This window comes from Oreochromis niloticus, linkage group LG6, assembly GCF_001858045.2.
Source record: "Oreochromis niloticus isolate F11D_XX linkage group LG6, O_niloticus_UMD_NMBU, whole genome shotgun sequence".
Taxonomy (NCBI): Eukaryota; Metazoa; Chordata; class Actinopteri; order Cichliformes; family Cichlidae; genus Oreochromis; species Oreochromis niloticus.
In genome coordinates, this window is record NC_031971.2 from 19,733,055 (window position 1) to 19,748,019 (window position 14,965).

Here is a 14,965-nt window from a genome sequence, read left to right on the forward strand (position 1 = left end):
TGGACCCCTCCTCTTGACGCATGGACACTCCCATGAGTCAACTCATCAAAACCAGATTCCTGTCTGAAAGAAAAAGGTTAGCTAGATCATGTCCCAGGCAACATCAGGGCATCTCCCCCGGAGCAGCTCCGTAACCCTGCAGTAAAAGATGTTAGTGTGTTTTGCATATTAAGTTTGCTTAAAACCTGGCTCTGTCTGGAGCCTACATACACACCATCATGGCCTGGAAAACAAGATCTGGAAGTGAAATCAAACTTCACACTTATAAACAATTGTATCATAAGTAGCAATAAAGCACTCAGCATCAACAGGACAAGAATCATGTGCAGGTTTTCTCAAATCAGTAAACTACAATTATTGCCATAATTTGCCTCAGACATGGATCATCCCATGTACTCAGTTAACATTAGTGTAATCGGTGACTTCCCTTAAGCAAAGTCACTCCATGTATTTAACACTAGGAGCTCAGTAGTGGCCAGCTAATGAGCCCCATATCAAACTATTCCATAAACACTGCATCTCTTAGTTGCTTTCTCATGTTACTTGTCCGTTTCTGCTGAATCCTCTACATGCACTCTTAGAAAAACAAACATTAGCAACACACATGGACAATCCTGGAGGTCAGGCACAAATTGACAGGGTCCAGAGGTGCTATAAAAAGACCATAAAGACCATAGCTGTGGACAGAAGTGGCACTAGTTTCAACACAGGGAATGTCTCACATGTTATTCACATCATCAAAGTAACCTTTAACATTTCCCCAACAACACAGTGTAACAGCATCACCAACTCATAACCTGTAAACACAGTTTTCTTCACACGTAAACCCAGAAATCCTGTAGTAGGAAAACATCAACCAGCTATCCTGGTATAAATCACATGATCAAATCACATGAAGAACTGTAATGCTGTAGAAAAGTTAGCGCTGCGCAGGTGTATACACACTTTCTCACAGTTACCTCTGTGAGCAACACAAGGTAGTGAATAACACCCCTGGTAGATGCACAGACACAGAAAGTGGCATTTAAAAGGTTGAATCGGTATGGCCAAAGCTCACGCAACCTCAAATGTTGTTGTCCTCTTTCTGCTCCAAAAAAGAGAAACACACATAGATTCGTCTGCACCTTTGTCAGGTGGGGGTTAACTTCGCACGGTGATGTCAGTCAGTCTGTCAGCTTCTGTCCGCTTTTACCAGTCAGTCAGTTTTATTTTCTCTCACTCATTCATTCATGCATTCTTTCTTTGCTGACAGTGGAAATTATTGTCGCATTTTCAGTTCCACTTCTCAGCAAAATGACGTCATTTCAAAAAGAAAAGAAGAACTTTATATGGGATTATCTCGCTTAATCCTTTTTTGGGTAGGGACCTATTTTCTAATTGTCCCATATAAGTGGCTTTCTCCAGAGCCCATTGTAATTTTTTGGAGAAACTCACTTGCAACAATTTTCTCGACGACGTGTCGTATAGCGCTTCAGTTCTAATCGTGCAGATCTGCTCAAACAAAGATCATCAAACAAAACTTTCAGTGCACTGTGAAAGTATCAAAATAAAAAGGCCTCGTTAAGTCATGACACATGCTCCTCATCTCAGGAGGGTAAATCATACCATTAGCATGGTTTATCATACCATCATACTAATTGGCAGGCTCAACTTCACAACAAAAGAAAAATCATCAGCTAGATTAATTCAAAACCAACCATCAGCCACACAACACACAACATAAGCCTCATGTCTCATTAGCTATGAATTTTAATCCCCAGGACTGTACTTTTTACTCATTTAGACCACAAATTTTATTTAATTTTCCTTTTTCCCCGTCATCATAAAACATGTAACATGTCGTCATGCATTTCACAAAAGACGTTTGTTCTGATGTATTCAGAGTTGTGTATCTGGGTGCAGGATTCACTCGCACATCACAGCAGGAAACTCAGTGTTTTAGAGTCTCCACTCCAACACATCCCATTCACTCGTACTAAAATTCAATCACCTTTCATTAATCTAAGAACCATCAACTAATTTGCATATCAGCTATTAACCCACTAAGATGACAGGACAACAGAAATGCATGTTCAAAATATCATCACAAAAATGGAATTTCCCTCACACAGTAAATTACTTGTGCTGCATCAATCAGGCAGAAAGCATCTCCCAATTTACTATATTAACAACTAAATTTATTGTCTGATCACTGGTTGGTCAAACCAGAATCTTTTTTTTCCCACAAAAATTAAACTGTTGTCCTGCAACCTTGAGAGTTAACTGTCAGCATTGGATAAATTCAGCATTTGATAACAAGTCTCTGTTAAATTTACACTATTTTAACACTGATGAGAGATAAGCTGATTTTCATTGCATGTGTGTTTGTGTTATTAGGCAGGTTTAATCGATGTCTGTGGAGCTGCATCTCCAGCAGGGCATGTTCTTAAAGCTGCCTTTCCTACACACTTCTCTGCTATTCATTGATCCTTTCTTAACCAATGTGCTGTGAGTCCACTGGTCTTTGCATCACACGAGGTGACTTGGACAAGATGATAAACAGACTCACATGCTTGAGATGCTGCCTAATCTTCATGAGCTCTCTTGTTTGTGTTAGTAGGGTTAATGCATGTTCTGCTTGTGTGTGTGATTTTGTATATGTTTCTTTTTGCAGTGTTTCAGATTCCTTCACAATTTTCCACTTAAGCAGTCAGTTTTCTTTTCCCCAGGTTTGCTAACCCAAATTTTGATTTCCCACAGTAAACAACAGCATTCCTCTGTGTCCTTACTTACTCTCACTCTGTTGTCCTCTCCCACTTCAACAGTCCAACAGCCGGCAGTTCTTCTTCAGCTTTGTCCTGTGTTCCACTGTCTCTTCTTGCCATTTTACTCCGAAAGTGGCAAATGTCAAACTCCAACAGTCTCCTCAGTTTTCCTCAAACGTTCTTTTCACAAGCACAGTGACTTTGCAGCTTGTTGGAAACACAGTGTCATTCATCCAATCAGTCAGGATGATGGTTTGCTCTTCTTCTCCACTGCTGTTTGTCCACACTGCTGCTGCTTGCTGGGTCTCTTTGCTCAGGACTTGCTGCTGTCTCTTTATCTGCCATGTTATTGCTCTTTGGAACCGCATTCCTTGTCTTCTGGGAGGAGTGAGAGCTCGCTTGTGAGGATGAGGGACACATGGAGCTGTAAATAAATTAGCCAGAAATTGCAGAAATTGGCCTGAATGTTTCCAATGATGTTAAACTATAACTTTCCTCCGACTGCTCCATATGGGAAATTGATCCGGGTCTGCTCCTCACCTGCAAGTGACACACTGAGACATTTTGATCATTATTCTCATTACTTAACCGACACACAGAACTCTCTCTCTGTTTTTTGTGAACTCTCCTTTCTTAAAAGCAGAAAGTGAGATTGTAGTTGTTCTTGGCTAATAAACACAAAACCTTTTTCCTATTATTTTTCATCTACAATGTAGATTTTGTCTCTGTTTTACTCTTTTTTCCTTTACACTAGCTGGTGACCTGCAGAATCACCGCTCTCACAATTTGTGACAATTACGTTTACACAACGCACACACACACTGCGACGTCAGGCACATTCACACTCACTTTTTTCATCTGCATAAATAAATCATATGGCTGATGATATGTGCCATGGAGATCCATAAGTATGATCACAAGTTTTATTTAATTATTTTTCAACCCAACAAAACAAATAAACAAAAACATGATGCTGATGCTATGAACACTCTACACACATGAATCAAGATCCAGGAAAACTGCTGCGCATCTGAAAGAAGAAGCTGAACTCACGGATACGCTACATACTCGAGTTATCATAGTTCTCTTCCCCTTTCTTTGATGAGTTCTCAGCCAGCTCCTGATCTGATAATGTGTAGCTTGCTCATCAGCCCAGAAGAGACAGCAACACAACCTCACACAGTGGTTGCGTGCTTTGCCCACAGTGGCAAAGACTTACACTTTCATATTCAACTCAGCTTCTCCATCATGTAGTTTTCAGCAGTTTCATACAGGGTTCAGCATAATAGTTGTTTTCATAGGTGTGCTCTATATCTCAACAATGGCTCATAATAAGACGACAGTCTTTCAAACAGGTCAAGTGCCTCTATGCACTTCATTAGTTAAAATATTTGCCTATTTTACTTCATCTCATATGTCATTGTACTGAATTTAAGCAACCTTAAGCTTAATGCAGATTACTGTTAACAACTGGTTAAATTAATGGTCTGGAGCACAGGCCGTTGTTGATCAGGGCAATCTAAAGAATCATCTAAACATTTTGTGTCAGCAAGGGGTGGGGGAAGCCATTCACCAGAGCATATCTTAACTGCTGCTGATGTGGGCTGGCCTTCTCCACACACTCTTCAAGGCTGCTGTTTTCTGAAAACTTAATCTCTTCCATTTATAAGCATGCAATTAACCGCACGGGTCAGGTCCGCGTGAAACCCGCGCGACCGTGCTCGCGTGAACCCGCGCAGCTAAGGAGCCGTCACTTTTTTTTTTTTTTAAATACTGTGCGCTCCCAGGAGCGAAGTCCAGCATAAACGTCTGTCACGCTCGGACACACTCTTGGTTGCTTAGGAACCAATGATAACAACAATAACCGTGTCCCAGACCACGCCTGCTCCGCAGTCATTAACACAAACACAACAAATATCCTCGCTCACAAACAACAAAAATTAGGCCTATTTTCTCAACGCAGTCTCACACAGTGGCTGCGCGCTTTGCCGCACTCAGTGGCAAAGACTTACATAACAGTGATCACGCGCTTTAACGCACACAGTGATGAAGACTTTCAACTCAGTCTCACATAGTGAATGCGTGCTTTGCCGCACACAGTGGCAAAGACTTTCAACGCAACCGCACACAGTGGATGCGTGCTTTGCCGCACACAGTGGCAAAGACTTTCAACTTACTCGGTGTTGCGTAGCGTGTAATATCAGCCTCGGATCCCGCCGATCGTCATTCGTCGAGGAGAGAAAACGGACAGCTAATCCACCGGCCCGATGACAAATTCTCACGTCTCGCTGACGTCAGGGTTCTCTCCTCGGTGAATGCCGACTCCAGGGATCCGGCGTCGAAGGACCAATTAATGATAGGTTTGTAGCTTGAACCTATTCGCTGGAACGTTGAAGGCAATGTGATTACACAGCAAGCAAGACACGAGTAGGCAACATTCTTAATGTTTCACGTGCACGGGAGAGAACTGGACAGGCGCCGTTCCTTCGCTTGACCCCAGTTGCTCTCGTCCGCTCTCCCGTAACACTGCTCTTTTATTGTGGTTACATGAATATGCATAGGTTCATTAACATATGACATCTTATATAGGTATGCATGTGAACAAAGAATACCCTGAGTGTGTGTGTGTGTGTGTGTGTGTATCTGTGTGTGTGTGTGTGTATGGGGTCAAGATGTAACCCCAGGAAGACTCCCCAAAGCTGGTGCCAGGAGTCTAGCGGTACATCTGAACAAAAGGCTCTTAGCCTAAAACAGATATACGTATGTTTGCTATACCATATATCAGCAAGAGAAGATACGACCTCTCCTAGGAGGTGTGTGATCTATGCCAGAACACTCTGAAGAGGAGTGAACGCACTCCCCTCTTCATGCTACACAGAGTTGTTACAGACCTCCTGGGATGAAACATTGTTTCAATCTACAAATGATTATATACTTCTAAGCATATATGAGTAAATATTTCTAAGCATAAATGACAATCACAAAACAAATCTAACAGTATAATTCTCAAACACGTAGCCTAGAGCAGATAATTCGTAAGCTGGAGAGGAAATGGCGTGTCACAAATTTAGAAGATTATCATTTAGCCTGGAGAAATAGTTTGTTGCTTTATAAGAAAGCCCTCCGCAAAGTCAGAACATCTTACTATTCGTCACTGATTGAACAAAATAAGAACAACCCTGGGTTTCTCTTCAGCACTGAAGCCACGCTGACAAAAAGTCAGAGCACTGCTGAGCCAACCATTCCTTTAGTGTTAACTAGTAATGAATTCTTGAACTTCTTCACAAATAAAATTTTAACCATTAGAGAAAAAATTACCCATAACCATCTCACAGATGTAATATTATCTACAGCTACCTTTATTACCATTGATATTCATTTAGACTCTTTATCTCCAATTGATCTTTCTGAGTTAACTTCAATAATTACTTCCTCCAAACCATCAACGTGTCTTTTAGAATCCTTTCCTACAAAACTGCTCAAAGAAGTCCTACCATTAATTAATGCTTCAATCTTAAATATGATCAACCTATCTCTAATAATTGGCTATGTACCACAGTCCTTCAAGCTGGCAGTAGTTAAACCTTTACTTAAAACGCCATCTCTAGATCCAGTGGTCTTAGCTAATTATAGGCCAATCTCCAACCTTCCTTTCATATCAAAAATTCTTGAAAGGGTAGTTGTAAAACAGCTAACAGATCATCTGCAGAGGAATGGCTTATTTGAAGAGTTTCAGTGAGGTTTCAGAGCTCATCACAGCACAGAAACAGTTTTAGTGAAGGTTACAAATGATCTTATGACCTCTGACAGTGGACCCATCTCTGTGCTTGTCCTCCTAGACCTCAGTGCAACGTTTGATACTGCTGAGCAAAACATTCTGTTAGAGCAATTAGAGCATGCTGTACAGGTTCTGTGCTGCGGTGGTTTGTATCTGTATAAAAGGCTCTGAGATTTAGGTCTATGTTCTGCAATAGTGTGTGGGGTGGAGTCACGGGAAATGACGTAGGCAGAAGTTTGGGGTACCGCACTGCTACTCCAGAAGGGGAGATTGTTTTTGCGTGTTAGTTCTGTTTTACCTCATCACGTAAGCTGTGTTCCTGTTTGCCATCCTTCACGGTGATGCTCCGAGTGTTAAGTTCATGACTGGAAGTACGTTTCCTTAAAAATGTATTAAATATGTTTATTTTGTGATCCTGATGTTTGCCGCGGCTTCAGTTACTTTCTACCGCGTTGTAGCAGCACATTTTTCACCTCATGATTAGAAGCATGTGCCGCTGGCTGCCGCCGTTATATAGTAATTTTATTCGGCCACATGATGGGGCCAAAGTCCTTTGTTCACAGTTAGAGTGGATGTTTCTGCTATGTATGACATTCTCACTGTGTTTAATTGTGTCCTGTCTGTGTTTGGAGTGAGAGATGTAAGATTGGCATAGTTCAAGTCATGTTATGTTATATATATATTCAGATGGATGTCTTTGTTTATTTCATTTAATATTTTATGTTTATCTTAGTGGAGCTGTTGCTGTATATATTTATATACTCATATCAATTTGTTTGTTACTACAGACTGCTGTCAACACTGAGCATCTAGGTGGCAATAAACAGCTGGCGGTGACAATCCAGCAAAGTGGAAGCCTCTAGTCCTCCTTCCTGTATCCTGACCGATTCACCATCTTGTTAGCTGCTGAACCTAAAAGAACTAGCCCTCACCAAGTACTCCTCAACACTGGTCCATCGAGCCGGTTTGCAGTTATCAAGATGGAGCCAGATGGAGCGACATGTCCTGATGTAAGGTCTAAACACCAAACACGTCGACCAAGCCGGTTTGAGGACTTTGATGTTAACTATACAGGCCATCCCTTTAGGGAAATGCTGCAGTGGGACACCCCACAGCCTCACACAAGAAGCGGGAGAGTTCAGCCTCAGTATAGTCATACGCCACCCCTCTACAGCAACAGGGATGGGGCCTAATACAATACACCCCCTCCACTGGGAAGAAGTGAGCAAGATGTGGACTTTAATAGGAGCCTCTCACCTGAATTTACCCCCTTCCAATTGGCCAGGGTCTTCAATACACCCATTTCATACAGAATTCAGAGCCTTGCAGGCCGAAAGAGAGAAGCTACTCCAATCACAGCAAGTTTTACAGGAGGGCCTCAGAGAATTTAAGGAAGCAAAGAGTGATATCAGAGAGCTGATTGAAGTGGCTCACCTGCTGAGGAAAGATATGCCTCACAGTATAGCACCAATCAGCCTCCCAAGCGCGGTTCAGGAGAGGTATACACCACCACTGAGACAATGTCACAGGAGGAGGATGAGGAGGTGTGGCCCGACCCACCACCATGGACTGGTGGGTCGGGCCACACGGGATACTTGTGGACCACCTCAAGCTAGATGACGCTTGACTTATCACCGATGCTTACCTGAACTCACCCAAGCCTTATATTGACACCATGGTAGCCCTCCACGACAAATTTGGACAACCGTATCAGCTGGCCTTGAGAAAGATAGCAAGTGTCCTGGATGGTCCTGAAATAAGGCGAGGTGATACAGTAGCCTTCCAAAGGCTCTCCCTTCAGGTGCAGTCACTAGTTGGGCTGTTACAAACATTAGGACTTGAAGGAGAAGTGGAGTTGAACTGTGGTTCCCACATTGCCCGACTAATAAGTAAGCTCCCTGCCGGAAGGACTGGATACAGGTCAACAAACGATGCTGGGACTGTGGCCGAACTCATTTAGCTGCTCAGTGCACGCTAAAGAAACCCTGCAGCCTCTGCCAGGACAAACATCTGCTGGCTCTTCACAAGGTAAATGCCAAAACGGAAGGAAACAACACTGGCATGGCTGCAAAGGAGGAAAGCTGCCTAACCAGTTCAGCTTCGGGCTCACTCTACCTTGATCGGCATGGGGCTGGCAATCATGTCATGCTAAAGATTGTACCTATGCTTTTGAGCCATGGAGAGCAGACTCTAGACACCTTTGCTATACTTGACGACAGTTCCGAGAGGACCATGCTGCTCCCCGCTGCTGCAAAGACCCTTGGTCTGACAGGCATCCCGGAGGACCTGCCATTACGAACTGTCCGCCAAGATATTCAGTTGCTTCACGGACATACCGTATCATTCAGCGTCTCTGCTGCTACCAACCCTGGATACTACAAGATTGACGGAACGTTCACAGCTGATTGTCTCAACTTAGCTCACCATACCTATCCTATCGATCAGCTGCGAAGGAAGTACAAATACTTGCAAGGGATCCCGGTCCCTGCCTTGAAGGAAGCCAAGCCTCTGCTCCTTATTGGTTCATACCAGCCACACCTGATCACCCCCATAGAACCAGTCCACCTCGGCCCACCTGGAGGCCCAGCAGCAGTCCACACCCGGCTTGGCTGGACCCTTCAAGGGCCAAGTTTTTTCAGGCTGGGGCGGCAGACCCAGCCTGTCCTATCCCTGTATACATCCGCCCAATCAGACGAGTTGCTCAAGCATGTGGAGCGGCTCTGGCAGGTGGACGAAGTGCCCTACCGATCCGAGAAAGAGGTCACTCGGTCGAAACAGGATCAGCAGGCTGTGGCCCTGCTCGAGGCAAGAACAACTCGCAGGATGGTCGATGGAGTCTTCAGGTATGCTACACCTCTACTCCATCACGCACAGATGCCGCCATTGAACGCACCAAAGGAATCAGTCATGCCCATGCTTCGAAGCATAGAAAGGCGCCTGTTAAAGGATCCCAGTCAGGCCGATGCCTACAGGGCAGAAATGCAGAAGCTGATCCAATCAGGAGCCGTGAAGGAAGTTACGCATGAGACTTCGCCCAAGGAGAGCTGGTACATACCCCATCATCTTGTCAGTCATAACGGGAAGAATCGCCTTGTGTTTAACTGTTCCCATAAATACCTTGGGTAGTCCCTGAACCAGTTCCTGTTGCCTGGCCCAACTCTTGAAGCTTCCCTGCTGGGGGTGCTGGTCAGGTTTCGTGAACACCCTATAGCTGTGAGTGGAGACATCAAGGGGATGTTCCATCAGGTACTGCACCTTCCCCAAGACCGGCCCCTGTTGAAGTTCCTTTGGCGGGACTTAAAGGTGAATGAACTTCCTAAAATCCTCGAGTGGCAGGTCCTGCCATTTGGGACAACTTCAAGCCCCTTCTGCACCACATTCGCCCTGCAGCGTCATGTGACAGAGCATACACAGCCTGACGACTGCCTGAGATTCTCCATCGAGAGGTGTTTCTACGTAGACAACTGCCTACAGAGTGTTGGCTCACCGGAAGAAGCTAGAGATCTGGTGGATCGGCTAAGAGAGTTGCTGAAATCAGCTGGCTTTGAGCTACGTCAGTGGGCTTGTAATGATCCAAGCGTCATGAGCCATTTGCCTCCAGAAGGTAGATCACAAAGTCTGGATCTGTGGTTAGCCGAAGACAAATCCAACCCGCTAGAGACCACGGTCGGGCTCAGCTGGGACTGGAATACCGACTCCTTGGGGTATAAGCACAGGCCCGTGTCCTATGAGATGCCAACCCTGAGAAATATCTATAGAGTCCTAGCCTCACAGTACGACCGTTTGGGCTATCTGTTACCCTTCACCACTCGGGCCAAGCTCCTCCTCAGGCAGCTATGGGATAAGAAGCATGGTTGGGACGACTCAAATCTCCCCGCCACCCTCCTGCAAGCTTGGTCTGACTGGGAGGTGGAGCTTCAGTTTTTACCTCACCTTACCTTCCCACGTGCCTATGTTCCTGCCAGTGCTAACTCAACGGGGGCCATCTTTGAGGTGCACATTTTTGTGGATGCTTCTGAGAAAGCTTACGGAACAGTGTCTTATATGAGGACTGTAGAACAGGATGGGCAAATTCACCTCACCTTCATCCTAGCTCGCTCCCTTGTATCCCCAAACGATCTCTCTCTATTCCCTGCCTAGAGCTCTGTGGAGCTTTGCTGACAGCGCAGCTGGCCAGTACCCTGAATAGGGAACTCACCTCAACGATTTTTCTAGGAGCCAGGGTAGCTGAGATACAGGAGTTGACGGAACACTGTACCTGGCGCTACATAGACTCAGAGAGTAATCCAGCGGATGACCTGATGAGAGGTAAGGCTCTGGCTGAGCTCAAAGTGCCTAATCGGTGGTCTAATGGACCCCCCTTTCTGCTCAACAGTCCTGATACATGGCCAGAGAACCCGAGCTCCGAGCCCAGTAATGACGAACTTCAGCTCCGGAAGACGGTCTTCTGTGGAACCTCTATCACCTCCACACCTACCTGTCAGGATGGAATGGCGTGCAAGACTTGGCAGGAGCTCTTGGACATTACTGTTAAAGAACTTTGTGGTCAGGGGCTCTCGACTGTGCCACCTAGTGCCGAGGACTATCAGAATGCTGAACAGACCATCCTTCAGCAGGCTCAACAGGAGTCATTTCCAGTGGAGTGCACATTGCTTTCAGAAGGGAAACCTGTCTCATCCAGAAGCCGCTTACTTACCCTGGCACCTGAACTGGATACCTCAGCGGGCCTCATCCGAGTACGGGGTCGATTACGACGTGTGGAAGGTCTTGACGGACCTATATTGCATCCGATTGTCCTGGATCCTTCACACCCTTTCACACGTCTGCTTATCCAGAAATTCAATGTTGATATGCATCATCCAGGGTCTTCGCGGAGCTGCGGAGGTCTGTTAAAGTGAATTGTTAAATGTTGTCATTTTTATGCTTACCATCTCTACATTATTTTAACTCTGTGATGAAAGGAATTCTTTTATCCCCCTCCCCAGATTCTAGAGGTTCTGGGGGGGGCTGTAGTGTTTTATTGCAGATACATTCTATCTGGAAGATCTGTTTCTTGTGATGTTGCTTCCTGCTTTTATGACCCTTTTGGTCAGCAGGAGCACACATATACATACAGTGCCTTGTCTTAGAACTATTTGGGGGGTTTTATGGTGGGCGTTGTTTTGCTGTGATGTGTATTGTGTGAACTGTTTTCCCAATAAAAGGCAGCAAGCGGAGGCCGGATTTGGGGTCATTTTGTGGTAGATACCAACGAGGCCTCCCTTGCAAGTAAATCGATCTATCGCTGACTGTCTTGTTTTCTTCATGATGAATAAGTCTCTAAACCAGCGGGGCTTGTGGAAACACAGACCCAACAAGGTCTTATTGGATACTACGTGGAAGAGAGGCAATTCGCAAGCACCAGCGAACCTGTCCTGAGTGCCAGAGTTGGAGGGCTCAACCCTCTGTTCCCAAGATGGCTGACCTCCCGGCTGCTCGGCTTAGACTGTACAAACCAGCCTTTTACTCAACCGGTGTTGACTGTTTAGAGCTGGGGAATCATTTTCAAGTGTTTGACGACGAGGGCGGTACATCTGGATCTCCTAAGTAGCTTAGACGCGGTTGCATTCCTCATGGCCCTGAGGCGATTCATAGCTAGAAGAGGGACACCGGCAGAGTTATGGTCTGACTGTGGGACCAATTTCAAAGGGGAGAACAAGAACTCAGAGAAGCCTTTGCCAACATGTCAGAGACATTGCAAGGGAAGCTTGCCCGTCAGAAGATCAGATTTTAGTTCAACTCACCGGCTGCCCCACATTTTGGAGGTGTATGGGAAAGAGAAATCCATTCAGTGAAGTCAGCTCACCGCACCTGTGTGGGTTCCCAACCTCTTCATGAGGAGGTACTCCTTACAGTTCTGCTGGAGTTGGAATTGATCCTTAACGCAAAGCCCTTAGGCTACGTTTCCACCGACATGGCCGATGTGGACCCTGTGACACCTAATAGTCTCCTCATGGGGCGGCCTAATGGATCACTACCTCAGGTGGTCTACCCAGAGACAAGACAGAACCTCAGTCGAAGACGTTGGAGGCACTCACAGATTCTTGCTGATCAGTTCTGGGCAAGATTCTTCAAAGAACACTTACCTGGCTTACAGGCGAGGCAGAAGTGGCAGTCAACTCCTCCTGAACTTCTGGAAAAGGCAGTTGTTATGGTTGCAGATCTGCAGCTGCCGAGAGCCTTGTGGCCAATAGGCCATGTGATCAAGATTCACCGTAGTGATGATGGACTTGTCAGATCTGCTGATGTGAACGTTGATGGATGTGTCTACACCAGACCAGTTGCTCGGTCGGTGGTTTTACCTGCCGTGCCATCGGAAGACGGAGATACTGAGAAGAATAGCAAGTCACCTCCTGAAACTGATTAGGGAGCCTTTTTTGGGGGGAGCAAATGTGGTTACACATTCTCACTCCATCCAGAAAAAAATCAAGTGCAGTGCTGGCTGTGTTTTTGCATGCAGCATTAAGATACATAATCTAAACGGGGGGGAAATTGATTAACACCACCACATTAAAAATTCATACATATATACAAAATTATTTATAGGAGGACACGTGACAAGAGTGTGCAAACCATCATAATTCTGTTACGTTCTTAGTCTAGGCGTGTAAGAACGCAACAAGAATTTGGCCCACTCACGCTCCACCAAAGCAAGAACACAAACAACAATGTCTTCTAAAATGCTAAGCAGCCATTTATTTGCTTCAGCTGTGAGCAGTGCCAAAAATAACAAACAAAACTCCCTAATGGTCCCTACGCTTTCCTACACAAAATAAACACCAACCAAAAGACAATCCACTTACCTAACTTTCTAACAAAAAAACAGGAGAAAACTTAATCAACAAAAATGGCTTCTCACGCCTACTAGGCTGCTGCAGTGAAGAATATGTACAAAGTGAACAAAATACCCGATTGCTACTTGACGAGACTATTTACAACTATTTACAAAACTAAAATACTAACACCAGACACACGAGTGGAACATGGTGGATACACAGACGGACCAGCAACCACAAAGACAGAAGACGCGACTTAAATACACACAGAGAAACACAGGGAGATTACACACAGGTGGGGAACACAGCTGGGAATAATCAACCAGACGAGACAGAGGTAAAACTTAACACACTCACATGAGACGCAGACCTTCACAATAAAACAGGAAACAAGAACACTACACTAAAACGCAGACCTGACACTGAGAGACAGACAGACAGAATGACACATGGAACCTGAACTAAACTAAACGTGCGATACAACCGAGAACAAATCCTTAAACATGACATAAAACAAAACACTGACAACATTAAATCATAACAATACACAAGATGATCAAAATATGTGAACTGTACAATTACATAAGCAGAGAGAGAAAAGATAACAAGATGTGAGAAAGTCTTTGTGGATTTAATAATATGTGCTGTTTTTGGGTACGCAACTTACCTTCCTAGAGAAGATATCTATGCCGCCAAATATCACTATGTTGTATCTGGTGAAAAATAGATAAGCAAAGCGTAATTCTGATGGATAAAAATATTCAGAATTATGTTAGTCATTTAATTTTCTATGCTAAAACAAACCTAATTAGTTTATGATTGGTGTCAATGTGCTGTAGGAAATGTGGGCCTTGAACAGAGTACTTTTGCCGAACCACACAACCCAAAGTTGACATTCTTGTTAAGATGCCCTCTGTATCAACTCTGTGCATTGATGCCTTTAGTCTGTTCCACTGTACACGGTGACCTGCAACTTGAAGGCAACCCTTGACAACCTGATATCCAGCATGAGGTAGTCCGGTTTTAATGTCTCTCACTTTGGCATCCAGAGCGTCATCAGATGTGGTAGAGTAAAGACTCCTAACTGACATGTTGTACTCCTGCATTCTCCTGTACATGGTACATCTTGAGACACCAAGAAGGTCTGCTACACATGTGGCAGGTAGACCAAGCTGAAGAAGACTTTGGAGGTGATTCTCTGTGACCTGAAGCCTAAAACGCCCATAAGGACCAATCATCTGTACCACAGAGTTGAAGGGGGGAGGGTTGTTTCGCTGGTGTAACAAGCTGCTCAGTTCTTCTATAGCTTTGCAGACATCAGCGGGAAGGTCAGCATTCTCCAGTGCATTCATGAAAGTCCTCTCTTGGGTCACAATGTACTCCAGAAAATCAAGGTCAAGAGGGTCGTTGTTGAGGACATACTCCAGCCTTTGCCTAAATCTGGACAAGCACTCCTGAATGAATATATTCTGCAAAAGCAATGCAATACAATGTCATTTAGTATTAAGATAACTGTTAATAATAAGTGTCACTTAAGGCCATTACAAACCATCAGAGTTCCCTTTAAATTTTAAATCCACAAGAAATGAACAATAATAAGCACAGTTTCATGGATTTCCAGCGCTTTA